Raw genomic sequence first — 19,093 nt, forward strand, 5'->3', positions numbered from 1 at the left:
TAGCTATTAATTGTGAGAGGTAGTATGGGTTGAGGAACGTCTTTCTACTCTGTAAAGTATCTTTTATGTTTTGGTCCATTATAGTTCTTCTTCTTCTTCTTTTTTTTTTTAAGATTTTATCTGTTTGACAGAGAAACAGCAAGAAAGGGAACACAAGCAGGGGGAGTGGGAGAGGGAGAAGCAGGCTTCCTGCGGAGCAGGGAGCCTGATGCGGGGCTCAATCCCAGGACCCTGGGATCATGACCTGAGCCGAAGGCAGACGCTTAACAACTGAGCCACCCAGGCGCCTCCATTACAGTTCTTGAGGAAAACATAAACTGTCTGAACCGGGATTTTAAGACTGTTCTCTTCCTCCCTCACCCCCTTTCCCTATCTCTGTGGTTCTTCCCCCACGTGCCTCTACAGATTTACGAGAATGGTATGTAGGGATGGATTGATTGATTTAGGACCAGTAGCACCTTGTGCCTGGAGGACCTCAAGATTGGTGGCCTGCCTTATTCATTGGTTTGTCTTTATACCCGTTTGGCCTATAGTTCTTCACTCATTTATTCAGCAAACATTCGTAGGCTCTCTGTTAAGTATCAAGCACTCTAAACGCAGGGAAAGAAGCAAGGCCTGCCTAGTTTATCCCTGCCCCCGGAGAGTCCCAGTGTAGCATAGTTAACTGGCAAATAATTCTGTTTTAGTCTCCATGGAGTGTAATAATCATCAGTTCTTTTTTATGTGTCTGTGACTTAGGGTTGTGTACCTAGAAATGACCACAGATATGCAGAAAAATAACATAGGATGGCCCCCAACGGGCTTGTCCCACAGTAGTGTTCACCACGTGGGATGTGGGAGCTGGTGGGACCCTCTGGGTTAGTGGATTACCTCTGAGAATTCATTCACTAGGTCACACACTGTTCTCACTGTAGAGTTTGGGCAACCTATAGTCCTTCCAATGCTTATTCTCTGCTTACTCTGTTAAACTAAGAGCCTCTGGATCTTATTTCCAAAGAGTGAAACTGTTCAGACACCTTTCGGCATACCCTAGCTTCCTTCTCATTCTTATTTCCACTGTTAGGTTTACTTGTTTATTTTCCTACCTAAATTTTACAATTATGTATAAAATAAGAAGCAGAGCAATAAAGACAGAGATACTGTCAACAGCAGCACTGGTGTTGACATGCTCAGCTGATTTTCGGAAAAGAGACGTCTGTCTGCGCCAGATGTCCACCAGGAGAGAGTGGGGTCTGTGTGCCCCCAGCGCGAGGTTCTTTGGCGTTCAGCGACACCTGCTAGTGGCTCCTTGGAGGCATAATGTGACCTGTTACCATGAATTCTCGGGGTAGATTATCGTAAGTGGGTGACCGAGGAGAAAATAGTACAGGCATTCCTGGGTTTCTTTGGTGTTTGATTTTTAAGTCCTTATCTGTACCTGCCCTAATTCAGAATCCAGCGCTCACGGTACGACTGTTCTATGACTCACACAGAGGATATTTTCCTGGTAGTACCCCACAGCGCTTATCGGACACAGCATGACTATGGATTGCCTCATTTCCCAGTTCGCTTTCTCTAACCCGGCACTGCTTTGCTTAGATCTTAGTGGTTCCTGGACCACTTTGGTTGACTGATCCTGCCATATCTTTATTTTCTGATGTCTCTTATCTTGCAATCCCTTTGTCTTCTCTAAATTATTGCTTAGTGCCCTTACCATGCTTCCATCTTTGTGTATCCTGTCCATCCTCGAGGGGCCATTATCGTGAAGATATTTTGATTTCTTAGACATTTCCGTCTTCAGTACCATCAGTGTGCTGTTTCTTTCTTTGCATCTAGTATAGAATGACCAACTGTGGGTTTAATTTATTTATTTTTAAGAGTGGATGTTTGGAAGAGCCTTTTCTCTGAATTTAGATATATTAATAACAGCCAAAAAGTAACTTTGATAAAGCTAGAGTGTCCTTTTTTTTTTTTTAAGTTTTTTTAAAGAACACAGTACGTCATAAATTTACCTTTGTCTTTTTATTTTCTTTCCTTTCTGATGGTTTTGACTGCAGTTAACTTTGGCTTGTTTAACATGTGCTATAGTTAACCCTTGAATAAAACAGGTTCAAACCGCATGGGTCCACTTACATGTGGATTTTTAAAATTAACATTCATACAGCCCCGGAAATGTATTTTTCTCTTCCTTATGATTTTCTTAATAACATGTTCTTTTCTCTAACTTACTTTTTGGTAAGAATACAGTTTATAATACACATAACAAACAACATATGGGTTTATTGACTGTTTATGTTATTGGTAGGGCTTCTCTGGTCAACAGTGTTTAAGCTTTTGGGGAATCAAAAGTTTTATGTGGATTTTTGACTGTGCAGGGGGTTGGTGCCCCAACCCTCTGTGTTGTTCAAGGGTCAACTCTACTGCATATTATAAAGCATAGATTTGCAAATATATTTCACTAGGATGAATTAACAGAAGTGGAATTATGTCAAAGAGCCCTTTCATGGGGTTCTTACAAGATAATATAATATAAACTCAAAGCACTTTCTACTGGCATTTTTTTTTTTTTTTTAATAAGTATGCTCTGAGCCAGCATGGGGCTTGAACTTACCCTGAGATAAAGAGTCACGGGCTCGGGGCGCCTGGGTGGTTCAGTGGGTTAAGCCTCTGCCTTCGGCTCAGGTCATGATCTTAGGGTCCTGGGATGGAGCCCTGCATCAGGCTCTCTGCTCAGCAGGGAGCCTGCTTCCCTCTCTCTCTCTGCCTGCCTCTCTGCCTACTTGTGATCTCTGTCTGTCAAATAAATAAAATAAAATCTTAAAAAAAAAAAAAAAAGGAGTCAACAGCAGCTGTCAACACCTGACTGAGCCAGCCAGGTACCCCTCAAATTGCTTTCTAAAACATTGCCATTTACAGTGCTAACAATTAAGAGGGTACATACTTTATTCCACTAAAAAGTCTTCATTATTATCCCCATTTTAGAGAAACTGATGTTGAAGAGGTTAAATAATGTGCACAGAGCTACCGTCTTAGCATAAATGTAGCTAAAAATTGCAGCTTCATATATCAAATATAAAGGGCCATTGGGCATAGTATAAGGAGTGTAATTCTGGAGCCAAACGGCCTGGGTCTAAATCCTGGCATCTGTGCTCACTGTGTAAGTCTGAGCAAGTTTGTTTGTGCATTGGGGTTTCCATCTCTGAAGTGGGAACATTCATAATATATAATAATAACTTTCACAGTCTTCTTAACTATATCTGTGCATAGTTTAGAATATCATCTGGCAAATCATAATTACTGTATAAGTGATTGCTATTATTATTCTCATCATTAATTAGACTGTGTTTTATTTTTATTTTTTAACCCCATGTGTGTTCATTCCTTCTTTCTAAAACAACATAGCCATTTTGGGTAATCAGGTCACTGAACCATCCAAACACTTGTACGAGTGAGTGAATGGATGAAGTAATGCCTGGAACCCACATCTTTGACTTTTATATAATTAGGCTCTTTTATTAAAAAATGTCATTTGTGGGTGCCTGGGTGACTTAGTCAGTTGGTGTCCTACTCTCGGTTTTGACTCCTCTGGTGATCTCAGGGTCCTGGGATTGAGGCCCGCATGGGGCTTTGTGCTCAGTGGAGGGGGGCGGGTCTGCTTGGTCTGCTTGGGGTTTCTTTCTCTCTCCCTCTCCCCCCACTGCCCCTCCTGCTTGTGTGCTGGCACACATGTGTGCTTAAAAATCTTAAAAAAAAACAAAAACAAAAACAAAACCCCTCCTTGTTTTGGTGCACTAGGTGAGAAAGAACTAGTTGAATTTAAATATATCCACTGAAAGTATATAGGTGTGTACTTCGTAACATGTCCTTGCTGAATGTTTACATGGATGATGGGATAACACGACAGTTTGCATAGGGAGCTGCAGGTTGATCTAAACTCTTTATTAGTGGTTTGTACTGCCCGAGATCTCTTGCCAACTAATGGGAATGGTCTGAGGCCTTTCTTGTCAAAGATGAGGGGAAAAACCCCTTTTAATTAGGGATAGATTTTGCAAACTATTTAATAGGTTCCTTTATTATTTGTAGCCCTGTGGCCAAATACCAACTGCCCACACACCTTCTCAATACAACTCTATTCTTGGATAATTAAAAACCCTTTGGGCAGATTCATATATTCAGAGGCTGTGAGAGCCGGAAAGGATTTTAGAGATTAAAAATTTTGGTTTCGTAAATGATGAAACTGAGGCCCCCTGGAGTCTGGCAGCCCTGCACATCACACCCACTCATAGGAGAACTCGGTTTGTGACAGACAGAAGAGGCTACTCTGATGGGTGGTACACCTTCACTTCAGGATTTTAGAGCTTGGGGAAGGAGTAGAAGCTTTTGTTGTCTGTGGGACATTGTATAATCGATATTTTATGTTATTTTGTATTGAAGTATATATAGGTCGAAACACCAGAAAACAGTGTCACTTCGACCATTAATGTTTGGTGAATGAACAGTGGAACGTAGTGAAATTACCTTTCTATTAAGAGAATTGAATTAAATGGGATAAAGAGGCTATTGCGACTCAAGTTGTCTCTTTGTTGTTTGAGAATCTCCATAAGACTTTGTATCTCCTGGCATTCATCTTCTGTTCATGCATTATTTGCCTTTCCTGTCTGTGTTTCTGATTCTACTCTTGACCTCCCTTTTCCCCTGTAGGTTTGTGCGTGTTGTACCCTTAGCATCTAATAGTGACTAGCAAATGGAAGCACCCCCAAAATTTTAGGACTCAGTTTCTAAACGCCAGGGGTATGTTTTCATTCTAAAGTCTCTCTCGTTTCCTCAGTATGTATTTCAGTGTTTCTCAGGGCGTGTTCTGGGAGAGAATGAAGCCTGAACCTAATACCTGAATGTTAGGCGGCATTCACTGTGTAAAATGAATTAACTTCTTTCTTAGACTTCTAGATTGGTAAATACCTGTGTACCATCCTTGGGAGAATTTAGAAAATAACCGCTCAGATTATTTTCTGTAGATAATTATCTTGGAACACTGGATGAGAAAGTCTGATTTATTCTCTTTGCCTGATTTCCCTTCTTGAATCTTACTTTTGTAGGAAGGTCATCACTGATTGACCTCATTTTGATGTTGGTTGTTTCTTTCACTCCACATTTCTTTACGTTGCATTGGCTTCTTTTTTACTATGGGTTGCTGCTAAATTTGCATTTTGCTGCATAAGTTACAGTTAATTCGGTCATCCTTTAAAGAGAAACACAAGGAGTAAGTGTGTAACAGAATTCTGACAGTGCTGTATCTTTCTCATGTAAAGCACCTGTCACTTGAATGGCAAACTGGTTGTTGCTTGGGTGGGTTTGTGTGTGAGACATGCTAGCACCATGACCACACAGTTCTAAGGGCAAAGGAGGGGGGCTGGAACTAGTAGATCAGAAGGTGGTTAGCACTGAATTGGCCACCATAGTTGACCCTGATAGTCAGCCTTGATTTTAGGCATGGCCTCTAAAACTGGCAACTATCTGAGTTCTTACTTCCAAAGGAGTCAATATTAGACATGTTAAGGCACAGTTATAGAAAATCCCATGGAATCTGCAACAAACCTCCTGGAACTCATGAGTGACTTTAATAAGAATGCCATGTAAACCCACAAAAAGCAATTCTGTTTCTACATACTAGCAACGTACAATTGTAAACCAAAATTTTAAAAAATTACATGGGAGCTCTAAGAAAAATTATTTAGGTATGAGTACTTAGGTATAAATCTAACGCATCATATTGAGATCTGTATGTTGAAAACTATGCAATGGAAGAAATCAAAGAAGACCTAGAAAAATTATAGACATATGATGTTGTGATTTGGAAGACTTAACGTGGTAAAGGTTATCATTTCTTCCCATGTACCTCTATAGATTTAAAGTAATTTCAATACAAATTACAGTTGGATTTTTTTTTCAGTTATGGATAACCTAACCCTAGATTTTATAAGGAAAGACTAAGGAACTAGAGCCATCTAAAATAGTTTTCAAAAAGAATAAAATTGGACGAATTACACCACCGTAATTTTTAAAAAGATTTTATTTATTTATTTGACAGAGAGAGATCACAAGTAGGCAGAGAGGCAGGCAGAGAGAGAGAGAGAGAGAGAGAGAGGGAAGCAGGCTCCCTACTGAGCAGAGAGCCCAATGGAGGGCTTGATCCTAGGGACCCGAGATCATGACCTGAGTTGAAGGCAGAGGCTCAACCCAGGTGCCCCACACCACCCTGATTTAAAAGCTATTCTAAAGCAGCAGCAATCAAGAGAATGTGATGGTGGTGAAGGGCTAGGCACATATGTCATTGGGAACAGAACAGCAAGTCCAGAAAGAGAACCTAACAGAATGGCCAGCTGATTTTTGACAAAGGTGCCATGTCTGTCCAACAGGAAAGCAGTGAAAACATCAAATTTTGCTGGAACAATAGTTAGCCATATGGAAAATGAAAAAAAGAAAAAAAAAAACCTTTGAATTAAACCTCACAGATAATGACAATTAGCCCTGGTATTAACCATCCACATGTAAAATTTTAAATTTTAGTATTCTAGAAGAAAACATAAGGAGAACATTTTTGTGATCTATGGCGAGGCAAAGAGTTCTTTGATATGTTACCCAAAGCACGATCTATGAAAGGTAAAAGAATGGACTTTGTCTTTTGCTCTGTGTTTTGCTCTGTGAATGATACTGTAAAGAATAAGCTGCAGACCAGGAGAAAATACTTACATACCATACCCAAGCATAGCAATAAGATCCAGAAGAACTCAAAACTCAGCATGAAAACAAAAACCCATTTAAAAAATGGGCAAGAGGCGTGAGCAAACGCTAAGCCAATGAGGATATTCCAAGGGCAAATAAGCACTAAGAATGTTTTTAGCATCATTACTAGGCTAACTTACATATTCGACTAGGTAAAATTAAGAAATTCTAACAGTATCAGGCAGAGCTTAGGAGTAACAGAATTCTTACACATTGTTGGTGAGGATGTAAAATGATACAGCCTGTTTGTAAAGCAGTTTTGCAGTTTCTCTAAAAAGTGTCACATCAACTTACCTTGTGAGCATTGATCCCATTTGTGCGGATGAGAAATGAAGACTTTAGGAAAACCTGTACGCAGGTGTTTGTAGCAGCTCCCTTCCAAATTGTCCAAAACCAAATACATTTCGTATGTCCTTCAGGGGGTGAATGGATAAATAAACTGTGTTACATCCATTCAGTAGACAGTGAGCATGAAAATATGAATGAATGATTGATATCCTTTGCATCCTGGATGCATCTCAGAAGCATTGTGCCAAGTGAACAAGCCAGTTTAAAAAGGTTTATGCTGTATGATTTATTTATATGACATTCATGGGAAGAGAAAATGGTAATGATGGAGAAGAAATCAATGGTTTCCAGTGCTTAGAGGTAGAGGGAGGGTGGGGGATTAAAGGGAGAGCAGGAAGGAGTGTGTTGGGGTGAATGAACTCTTCCATATTCTTTTTTTTTTTTTTAAAGATTTTATTTATTTATTTGACAGAGAGATTACAAGTAGGCAGAGAGGCAGGCAGAGAGAGAGAGGAGGAAGCAGGCTCCCCGCTGAGGGGAGAGCCCGATGCAGGACTCGATCCCAGGACCCTAAGATCATGACCTGAGCTGAAGGCAGCAGCTTAACCCACTGAGCCACCCAGGCGCCCCACTCTTCCGTATTCTTATTGCTGTGGTGGGTCCATATATCTATGCATGTGCTAAAATTCATAGAACTGAACTATACTCTCTCTGGAAATTAATTACAGAAATTACAGTATGACAGGTTTTTTTTTTTTTTTTAAATTGGTTCTGTGAAGAAAAAAAATATGTTAAGAAATATTTAGGTGGAAAACCAAAGTAGGAGATTGGAATTTTTGAAAAAAGATTTACACCTCATCTAAGTAGGAAGCAAAGTCATCTGGACAAAGGGAGAGGTGGGTTTGGGTTTGTAGATTTGAGAAGAATTTAGTTTTGGAACAGCTTCTAAGGGTAACTGAAGTCTTTACTGAATTTGTGCTCAGTGGTGAGTGGACTATTGTCACCTCAAGGTAAGATGAGATGAATAACAAGACAGTTAAATGGCAGGATTATGTCATGATTTGATTTATTAAATAAAACTTTTTAATTACCTGCTGTCATTTCCCATTAAAGAAGACGTTCTTTCATTTTGGCGGTTCCTGCCAGTTGCCATTTGTTGACTGGAAGACAACTTTCAGAAGTATTCTGTGGTTGCATGAGCTGGGAACGGGCGAGGGTGGAATTTGGTTAGGACACAACGGTCATGGTCACAGAAGAAAGGGTTTTTGGCTCACAGCCAATGCCTGTATGTCTGTGTTACCAGAATGCATGCACGTACACCCACCTTGCAGTTTTTCTTGCTACTGTTCGCATAAAGAAAGGAATTGTTACTGCTTTGGAGCTTGTGCCCATGAAAATTGCAGAAGTTGGGACACCTGGCTGGTGCAATGGGAAGAGCATGTGATTTCTGATCACAGGGTTGTGAGTTCGAGCCCCACGTTGGGGGTAGAGATTACTTACATGCATACATACATAAATACTTCTTTAAAGATTACCAAAGTGCAACAGTTTGTAGCTACTTTATCATAATGACTTGTTTAAATTTGAATTTCTTTGTCTAAATAGATACTACAAAATCAGGTCCTCATATTCACCATGTAATCATCTAATCATGTATTTGGAAGAATTGCAATCTTATTTTGCAGGGGCTATAAAAATGTGTAATGGTGGCTGATCAGCAGCATGGAGAATTCTGTATTCAGAGTCTATAGTACCTAGGAGTGTTCAGCTCTCCTGGACCTGTTGGACCAGCACGCACACAACAAACTGTTGCTGCTGCATTCTTTAAAAAATCAAATGATCATAGAAATATTTGTAATAACCAAAAACTAGAATCAACTCACTATCACAGATGCAAGGACAAATTACGACACGGGCATACAATAGGATACTGCCTAGCAAAAGGAAGGAATTAGCTTTTGATGCGTGCAAAAGCATGAATGAAATTCAGAATAACTACGCAGCAGAACTCAGACAAAACCATTACACATATGTGCATTGGACCATCCACATAAAATTAGAGACAATGCAGACAGATCTCTAATTAGAAAAGTGGTGGTTCCCGGAGCAGTGGTTCCCGCAGGTGAGAGAGTCCTGTTGGGGGAAGGGGACACACGGGGACACACAGAAACTCTATCTTTTTTTTTTTTTAAAGATTTTATTTATTTATTTGTTTATTTATCAGAGAGAAAGAGGGGGAGAGAGCAAGCACAGGCAGACAGAATGGCAGGCAGAGTCAGAGGGAGGAGCAGGTTCCCCGCCGAGCAAGGAGCCCGATGTGGGACTCGATCCCAGGACGCTGGGATCATGACCCGAGCCGAAGGCAGCTGCTTAACCAACTGAGCCACCCAGGCGTCCCCATTGGAAAGATGTTTTCGTAAATATGTGAAGCATTTCTCAAAGTACCCTGAGCAGCTTCTTGAATCCTTATAATGCTGGATAGGAATTGAAACATGTTTTAATGATACCACAGTTTTCCTTCCCTTTTCCCCTAACACATTTTCTTTGCTCACCTACCACCTTAGTATCTTCCTGAAAATACAAAGGGAAGAAAAATCAGAAGGGCGAAGAAAAGGGAAGAAAGCAAGGAGAGAGTGTAAGCCATATTCTGTTTTGCTAGTAACAGGCTACCAGAGAGCACCTTTTTTTATTTACTTTCCTTTTTTTAGCACCGTGTGTGCATGTTTGTGTGTGTATGTGTGTGTGCGTGAGCACGTGCGTGTGTTGTACATGTACTCTCGAGGTTTGTGTATCGAAGCCTCTTGGCAGTTACTGGTAAGTGATCGGCACTTAGGGCTAATATCTATGTTTGTTGTGAATCATCTGACTTCACAGGTTACCTGACTCTTCATAAAACGAACCTCTTCAGTGTTTGTCAGACAGTATATAAGTAAGAGAATGGAAGATACAATGCGGCAAATTACTGTGACAGGCAGTTCAGCCCAACTGGTTTATCAACAGGGAGTTACTGTTGTCATCCTTGTACATAGCTTATTATGTAATACACGTACATCTGTGACGACAGTTCAGTCAGTGATTTTTTTTTTTTGCCAGTTTTAACTGACAACTGGTGATTGCCATAGACACCTTCATTGGGGGGGTGAGTGGGGAGGACATATGTAGATACCTCTAAGGGTTTTGTATATTTTGATGGGGTTCCGGAATCCTTGAAACCTTGAAACCATATATATATATATATATATATATATATATATATATATATATATATATATATATATTTTTTTTTTTTTTTTTTCTTAGAGATTCAGGGACTCTTGTTAAAAACTGGCCTAGGAGGTGGTGTTTAGGATGTCCTTGCTCATCTACCTAGTCCCTTTTTCCTTTGGCTGGCCAGAGTTTCAAGGCCGCAGATTGCCCAGACTTTCACTTCTGAGGGATTGGTTCCCTGGGTGGATTGCCTGTGAAAGGTCCTTGGGGCTTCCTGTGAATTTTCACCAGCAGACTTGGCAATACAAAAGGTGCATCGGAGAGTCCCGGGGCCTCCCCTCCCCAGAGCAGCCCCATCTCTGCGATGTGAGTGCTTGGTCTCGCTCAGCCACACCACTGTCTGCCTTCCCCATCCTTCCCCAGAAGCACTGGGGACTAGGCTTGGCTTTCCATTTTAGTGGACATGACTACCGTGACCCCTAGTGGAGTCATCCTCCATAGATACTAACGCTTCCACGTTAATGCAGACTCACGGGGATGACCTAAAAAAACACAGTTAAAGTGGGTCATCATTACATGTAATTGTGAGAGGCACCACTGCCCCACCTGTATCTGGGGGTGTCCAGATCTTTGTTTTTGGCAGTGAGTGGAGTACAGGCCACGGCTTGCAAGATAGGCCTTCGGGCTTTGTAAAGAGGATCTTTGGATGGCACCCTAGCAGGCTTGGGTACATTTCCCCCAAATTTTATTATGAAAAATGTCAAATAACTAGCAATGTTGCAAGAATTTCACAGTGAAGAGTCTATCATTAACATTTTATTACCTTTGATGTATCACATATTTACTCCTCTCTCCATTTCTAACCATCTATCAATCCAGCTTATTTTTTTCAACACATTAAATTGCAGACATTTGAACACTTCTCTCTAAATGCTTCATCAGACATGTCACTAACTAGAGGTCTATATTTGTTTGTGTGTGTTTTTTTTTTTTAAAGATTTTATTTATTTATTTGACAGAGTGAGATCACAAGTAGGCAGAGAGGCAGGCAGAGAGAGAGGAGGAAGCAGATTCCCTGCCAAGCAGAGAGCCTGATGCGGGACTTGATCCCAGGACCCTGAGATCATGGCCTGAGCCAAAGGCAGAGGCTTAACCCACTGAGCCACCCAGGCGCCCTCATTGTGTTTTTTAAGTAAAATGTAGAAGCAATGGGATATGAACATCTTAAGAGCACATTTCCTAAGTTTTACACAGGTATATGTATACCTGTGTAACTTGGATCTATTAATAAGCTGTAGCTTCAATATTATTTACATAATATTCAAAATGCAAATATAGTAGCACCCTTGATTTATAAGGAAGTGTTCCCTATAAATATAAATTTGTATAAATATAAAGTGTTGGTAAATATTCTGTATTTGCTGTGTTAAGAAAAAAAGCTATGAACTTCTCTCTATGGAATGATGGAAATGATAGGTTACTTTAGCTGGTTCTGTGGTGTCTTTCTTAACTGTGTTACGTATTTTTAAGTGTGCTGTTACACAACATACTTAGTAAGATATTTTCTTACCATGCAATATTTGCTATCAAACCCTTAAAAAGTGTGAGTTATTTTTCTTTAGCAAATGATTTTCTTCATTTTATTTTAAAATACTAAAAACTTATTCATGTTTTATACATGACATCCTCTACATCCTATGCAATAAATAAACAACCAAATAAGGAGATAGAAAAAGGAAAGAAATTACTTTTAGAAGAACTGTCATGAGGAAGATAGAAGAATTTTTGTATTCAGGAGAAATAACTGTTGGAGATCAAGGAAATCCAGATGAGAAGCAAGGCTCTTCAGTAAGTCACTTCCTGATGCGTGTGGGATCAAGAACATGGGTGAAAGTACTGAGAAGAATAATCTACCACCACCTCAAAGGCAGGAGGGTACCAGAAGATGAATGAATTTCCATTTTTAAGTCTTGTTTAGGAGGGAAAAACTTGACCTGTGATCTTTAGATCCTTTGTGCCACATTTTCCCAAGATCATATTTTTTTATTTTATTCTGTTTACATTTATTGTATTCTGTCACATCTTTGAATAGAACTACACCATGCCATTTTAGAACTACCACCTATTTGGAAAATACCTTTAAAAGTTTAGGAACGGCAGTAGAGGCATTGAGTCAGATTAACTTGAATGCCTATTATATGTCAGCTACAGTGCTGAGTAGGAGAAGGCAATGCCGAGTAAAGAAGTCGTGAGCGAATTTTAACAATTCAGGAAAGAAATATGGTCATATGAACTCGGAGAGAGGCAGTAGGCGAGTGACAAGAGTAACCGGGACTAAGGACACAGGTGATTGGTTAGTTCAGGGATGGGACCGTTATACCCTGCAAGCCATATCCAGTCACTGGCTTTGTTGGAACAGCCCGCGAGCCAAGAATAAGAATGGTTTTCACATTTTTAAAGAGCTTGGAAAAATCATAAGCGTATTTCGTGACGTGAAAGTTACAAGATACTCAAATTTCAACCCACATAAATAAAGTTTTATTGGTATATGCTGCTGAAACAAGCACAAAATAAAGTTTTATTGGGAAGCAGCCATAATCACTCGTTGTTGATGCTGTGGGCTGTGACTCATTTTGTGCTGTGCTGGCTGAGTCGAGCAGTTAGGCCAGAGCATATACGTGGTGCTGTGCAGAAAAAAGTGACTGCAGGAGGTCTTGGGATGCCTCGCCGGGGGGAGGGTGAAGGGGGTGGAAGGTGGGGCTGACCCTTTTCTGGCACCTGGTTTTAGGATTTTACCCAAGTTAATTGAATGGGAAGTCTGTAGTTTCGATAGTTGTGACTTGTCTGTGATCAGCCCAAAGTACAAATCCTACCATCAGTGTCTCCAGCGGGCTGGCCTAGGCTGAACTCTGGTACATGTGTGTTGCTCTGTCTCACTGCTGGAGGAAGGAGAGCATTCCGTAGGCCTCTCCCTAGAGGAAAAGTGTAAGAAGCCTGTGCATGATCCCTCCAGTCATCCCCTGCTGTGTCCTTGGCTCTTGCTGGTTGCTGGGCGAAACTAGGGGTAGCAGTCTCCTGCGGGCTGTGAGTCCTTCTAGTTAGTGGCCAGATGGGTGGGTGGCCTTAGGTCCCCTGAGGCAAAGGAGCTCGTAGCCATCCCTGCTGCTCAGCACACGACAGACTGCAGTTACAACTCACGCAATACATCTACTCAGTGTTTTGAGTAGATGTATAGTGCTGGTGTTTTTCAAATTTTACTCTATTTTTTATTACCATCTTTCCAAAACAGAAGAAGACAAAAGTACACTTCGAATGTCTCAATTCTAAGGCACGCTAGAATTTAGATTATTTTGTTATCAAATTAGAAGGCAGAGCACTGTGTTTGTTTTGTGCAGTGGCGCTCTGAGCTAGAAGAATTCAGTGTGCCTTGCCGTGGCAAAGCTCAGCACCCATCACAGTAGTCCTAGTTCACAGCAGGTGGAAAACACCATTTAAAATGGGGTACCTGGGGGACCTGGGCAGCTCAGTGGGTTAAAGCCTCTGCCTTCGGCTCAGGTCATGGTCCCAGGGTCCTGGGATCGAGCCCCACATTGGGCTCTCTGCTCAGCGGGGAGCCTGCTTCCTCCTCTCTCCCTCGCTTGCCTCTCTGCCTACTTGTGATCTCTGTCAAATAAGTAAATAAAATCTTTAAAAATAAAATAAAATGGGGAACCTGTTTGCAGCAGAATTGCTTTACAAAAGTAGCCAATGAGAATGAGGCGGCAACCAAGTGTGTCTGATGGGCGCTTTTGGAAGCCAAGCCTGGAAGCCTCTTGTCAGGGATTTCACGCAGTCACGCTTGACGGGAGCAGCCAGAGAAGTGCGTCCGCTGGAAATAAACGTGGTTATTACATGTGAGGTGAGAGCAATTGCTCACGGGGTGGAGGACACGAGGGGCTCCCTTTGTAGTTCATTCAGAAACTAGACGAATGATTGCAGGTGGGTTTCCTGGGCTCTTGATGAGTCATCAGGGGTCGTTGATGAATGTGAAGTGGTGAAGGATTAGGTTCTCTAACAGCCCTGGGTGGGCAGTTCCAGGTGAGGATCTGGACAAGGAGATGAAGAAGACGGTGATTCCGTACAAGCTGAAGGGGAATCTGCTATGATGTGTCGCACCGGATGACGGTGGAAGTACGTGTGGGGCAGGAGAAGTCTCAGACTCACAGACTGGGAAAATGGGGTGTTGAAAATGTGGAGTCGTTCGTTATTCATCAGCAGACACTTGGAGGAAAATACCTGCATATGTTGTGTATTGAACTGGAACTGCAGTTCTGGTTTTTTTTCTTTTTCTTTTTTCTTTACAGATTTAGCTTTTGTTAGCTCCCTGAATTTTTGTCGGAGGTTAAAGCTAAAAGCCTTGACTTGCCCTGTGACACAGCCGTTGGTAACTCAGCAGGGGTGGAGTTTTCCTGTGGTTTTTCGGAGGCTGTTGGGGCTGCAGGTGAACTTTTTCTGAATGAGAAGAATCACTCTCAACTGCTGTTACCGAACACTAAGTGGCTTTGAATTAGGTTTTGCCAAAGATTTGATAATACTTCCTAATGAAATTAATCTAAAGTGAAAAGTTGGGGGGCCTGGAAGGCTCAGTCAGTAGAGCATGAGATTCTTGATCTCAGGGTGGTGAGCTCATGCCCCATGCTGGGTGTGTAGCCTAGTCTTAAAAAAAAAAAAAAAAGGAAAAAGAAAAACTTGAAATGGAACTCACAAATGAAACTTCTAGTGTGTAAAGTCATTTTGATAGCAACTGGTGTTTACATTGCAAGTAATGCTGGGCTTCTCTCCACACTTCACGTGCTGTCCAGACTCAAACCAAGAAGCAAGCTCTCTAGTCCCACCCAGATTTGTAGCAGATAAATTTTCTGAGCTCAAACTACAGTTCTAGCAGCATGTTTTGGACCTCAGTGCCAGAGCCAAGGAAACGTCCATACTTAAAAATCTATTTAAGTGTGTAGAGTGACCTCCCACCTACCTTCCTTAGAAGTGATTGATCTGGGTTGTAATGATGTGCTCCAAGGCAGATATCAAGAGTAGAATTGGGTGGATGCCGTCCAAGTGATGAATTTGCTCAATTAAAATCGCAGTGCCTGTGTGTTGCTATCGGTATCTGCCATTACCCATCTGTGTGAAAAGACATTTTCAAAGATGAAATTAGCAACATCTCTTCACATACCAGTATTCACAGATGAGTGTAACCAAATTTTGATGGTGGGGGACATTAACTTTGAACCCAAATTAAGTAAAATGTTTTGCCCCACAGGGAAAGAATTCCATTCTATTCCTTAGGAGGTCTGTATTTTTTTTTTTTAATTGTACTCTGTTATTAATACATTTTGAATTTTGTTGATTAAAAGCTTGGGGAATTTGTTCTCTCTCATTATAAAAGTACATACATAGTAACCTTGATGCTACCTTTTGCCTTAGAAAACCCGGCCTGAAAAAATATTTACTATCTATCCCCCTACCGAGAAAATCGCCACACCTCTGTTAGTCGACTGCATGTGGAAAGCGGGTGGTGATGGAAACAGAGAGACGTGCTGCCCACGGTTTCTGGCCGGGACATTTTGGCCCTGTTCTTGCAGACAGGGAGTTCAGATGAGAACAGGTTTGGTGGGGAGACAAAGATGAGTAGTTGAATTTTGGGAGTGTGTGTGTGCGAGATGCCTGTGGGAGATTGTCAGCAGCCGGTTGAATATTTGAGCCTGGGTTTCAGGAGAAAAACTCGGGCTGGATTTGCTGTCAGTAGTGTAAGGGGGTAATAGAAACCATGGGTGTGGTTTTTAATGTAGTCTGTGTTTCTTCAGAAAATAAATGCGTTTTTCTACTGTGTTTCCTATTAGGAAGCAAGGCTAATGTTTCATGGAGTTGGTGAGCTACATACTGGTCACTGAGAAACTAATGTTCTTAGATTTTGTACTAAGGGCAATATTTCACATTCTCTTCTTGGCTGCGTGATAAAATTCCCTTTCGCTGTGTATAACTTGAACTCTCAGCTATAGCACTTGCAGTAGAAGCTAGAAGATCTTTTTAGAAGGCAAACAGCATTCATGCATTTTGGCTGCATCGATGCTGCTTGCAGAAACCACAGTGTTTTTATCAGGGGGAAAGCAAAAGCTTGTTTACAGTGGAAAGCATAACAAAATCTGGGATCTCTTTGCCCGAGGACTCTTTCCAAAACAACTTACTGTAACAGACATCTAAGGTCAGTATTTCCTAATTAAGACTCTTCAGCTGGAGCTGGAGCTCCCACTCGCAGCAATCACTCCCAGGCCTCTTCCTTCCTCTCTCTCCCTCTCTCCCTCTCTCTCTCTCTCCTCTCCGCCCCCCCCCTCCTCCCCCCCCTTTCCCCTCCTTAAAACACTGTGCCTTTCAAATTGCTGTTTAGTATCACGGCTGATCCTTCTTTAGCTTAAATTAATATGAGAAAGAAAGACGTTTTATTTCTTAGCACTGATGATTTTTAACTTTTTTTTTTTTTTTTTTTTTTTTTTGCCTTTTTGTGAAACCAAGTTTAGAAATCCAACACGGTGACTAGGTATATATCTCTTCGTTAGCCAACTGTGAGCAGAGAATTTAGTGCACTGGTGTCTTTACACATTAGTAGTAAGGTTGTATCTAGAGTGTGTGGCCTGAGGAGGGTCATAACTTCTCTCCTTTCTGCCCTCGCTTGTGCTCATCAGAGGGCCTCCTAGTGAAGGCTCTGTAAATATTTGTTCATTTGAACCCCATTAAATGAGCTAATGGAGGGTTAATAGTTGAAGAATAAATATATTTAGAAAGGAAGAGCCACTTCAAGATGAGTTATTCTAGTTCTTGAAGAGTTATCCAGTGACAGAAAATTGGGGATTGATGGGACTCATCCTTTTTAGTGTTTTTTTTTTTTTTAATATTTATTATTTGAGGGAGGGAGATAGCAAGAGAGAGCAAGAGAGGGGCAGAGGGGGAAGCAGACTCCTCGCAGAGCAGGGAACCTGATGTGGGACTCGATCCCAGGACCCCAGGATCATGACCTGAGCCAAAGGCAGACACTTAATGACTGAGCCGCCCAGGTATCTGTCTTCCTTTTTATTGTATTCTTAGCTGATTTTTTCTTTTTTAAGATATGTAACTCCCCGAAGAAAGACATTTTTAATTTTCAGGTCTTAGTATACACTATGTTTCATATCCCAATTTTATAATAAGAAAAAAAGCTAATACGGAAAAGGAAGCAGCAAGTCAGTTTGAAGACGTACGTAAGCTTACAGGTGGACATACCCTTGGTTTTGGATCCACTTTTCCCCCTTTCACTCTTTCACATTTCCTTTATTTTTTTAATTATGGAAAACTTCAAAGAGAAAAGAGGGTGGTATAAAGAACCCTCAAGTACTCACGAGGCTCCAGTAATTACCAACTAATGGGTAATCCGTATTATTTTATTCGTCTTACGCCATCGCCTGCCCCTTTCTTGTTCTTGCACAACTGGATTGTTTTGAAGCGCATTCCAGACATCGTATTGTTTGATTGACAAATACATTAGTTATGTTCTCTAAAGAAAAGATCTTTCAGAAGGAGGGGGAGACAGAATCTCAGGGAGACTCAGCACCGAGCGCAGAGCTTGATGCCGGGCTCCATCTCTAAACGCTAAGATCATGTCCTGAGCCAAACTCAGGAGTCAGATGCTTAACTGAGCCATCCAGTAGCCCCTTTCCTTCTCTTTAGGGCTAAAAGAAAAACAGAGAGTAGAAGAGAAACCAACCCACATACCATTGTCATACCTAAAATAAAATTAATAGATTTTCTTAATATCAACAAAGACCATGTCAGTCTCAAAACTTTCAGAGTTGATGCTCTTTTTTAGTCTCCCTCTTCTGCTCCTTCCCACCGTCTTTACAGTTGGTTCTTTTGAATCAAGACCCGAAGGGAGGCACACATTACTTTTGGTTGACATGTCTGCACCACAGCACCAGTTATGTGTCCAAGTTGGCCACCACCAGGCTCCCAAGACTCAGATGGCTTCAATACTGGTTTTCTCCGGATGCACAGAAAGAACAAGGGCTGGAGACTTAGCAGTCTCAGCATCTTCATGTCATCCGGAAGCCTAACCTACGTACCCTCATACACAGCTTCTTTTAGCCGTCACCTGGAGTGAGCGCTCTCACTGCCGTTCGGGAGCCAAGATGTGTGGATGCCAGCTCGGCACAGTGAAGACTCAGCCTTGATTTTTCACTAATTTTTAGGCCATTCTAGTAAGTAGGACCAAGACCTACATACCATCTCGGTGAGCAGACATGTTCTGCACTTGCCTGAGCTCTGATGTTTCGAAGGACACAAGTGTGAGAAGAGGGACCCTGAGGTCACTCCCAGGGACGTCTGCATCAGCTCAGGCCAATGTTAACTATTCACATGGCCTCTTAGGTATTTTTTCACCTGTTGTTTGTTTTTTCTCTTTCTTTTTTTCTTTCTTTCTTTTTAAACAACTGATTTGAGGAGACCATTTCACCTGTCCTAGAACTTCTCATATTCCACAATTTGCTTATTGCCTCCTCACAGTGTTATTTAATATGTTTTTTTATCCTGGGTTTCTGCTGTAAAGTGGAAATTAGATCTAGAGTGCAGAATTTTGGCGCGAATACTCGCTAGCAGGTGGTGTGTGGTACTTGTTGCAACATACCAGAGTGCTTCTGTCCAGTTATCTTACTTCTGTTAACCTGTGCTATTTGAGCTCCTTTGGATACTGCAGTAAAATAGCACCGACTGGCTAGTTTATACACAACAGAAATTCATTGCTCCCGGCTCACGGGGCTGGGAAGTCCAAGGTCAG

At 41.4% G+C, this 19,093-nt stretch overlaps 1 protein-coding gene across 3 annotated transcripts in view; it reads left to right on the forward strand.

Annotated features, from left to right (window-relative positions):
* CDKAL1 (CDK5 regulatory subunit associated protein 1 like 1) overlaps nt 1-19,093 on the forward strand; it is a 633,148-nt gene that overhangs the window by 230,596 nt on the left and 383,459 nt on the right. The window lies entirely within an intron of this gene.

This window comes from Neovison vison, chromosome 1 (assembly GCF_020171115.1).
Source record: "Neovison vison isolate M4711 chromosome 1, ASM_NN_V1, whole genome shotgun sequence".
Lineage (NCBI taxonomy): Eukaryota > Metazoa > Chordata > Mammalia > Carnivora > Mustelidae > Neogale > Neogale vison.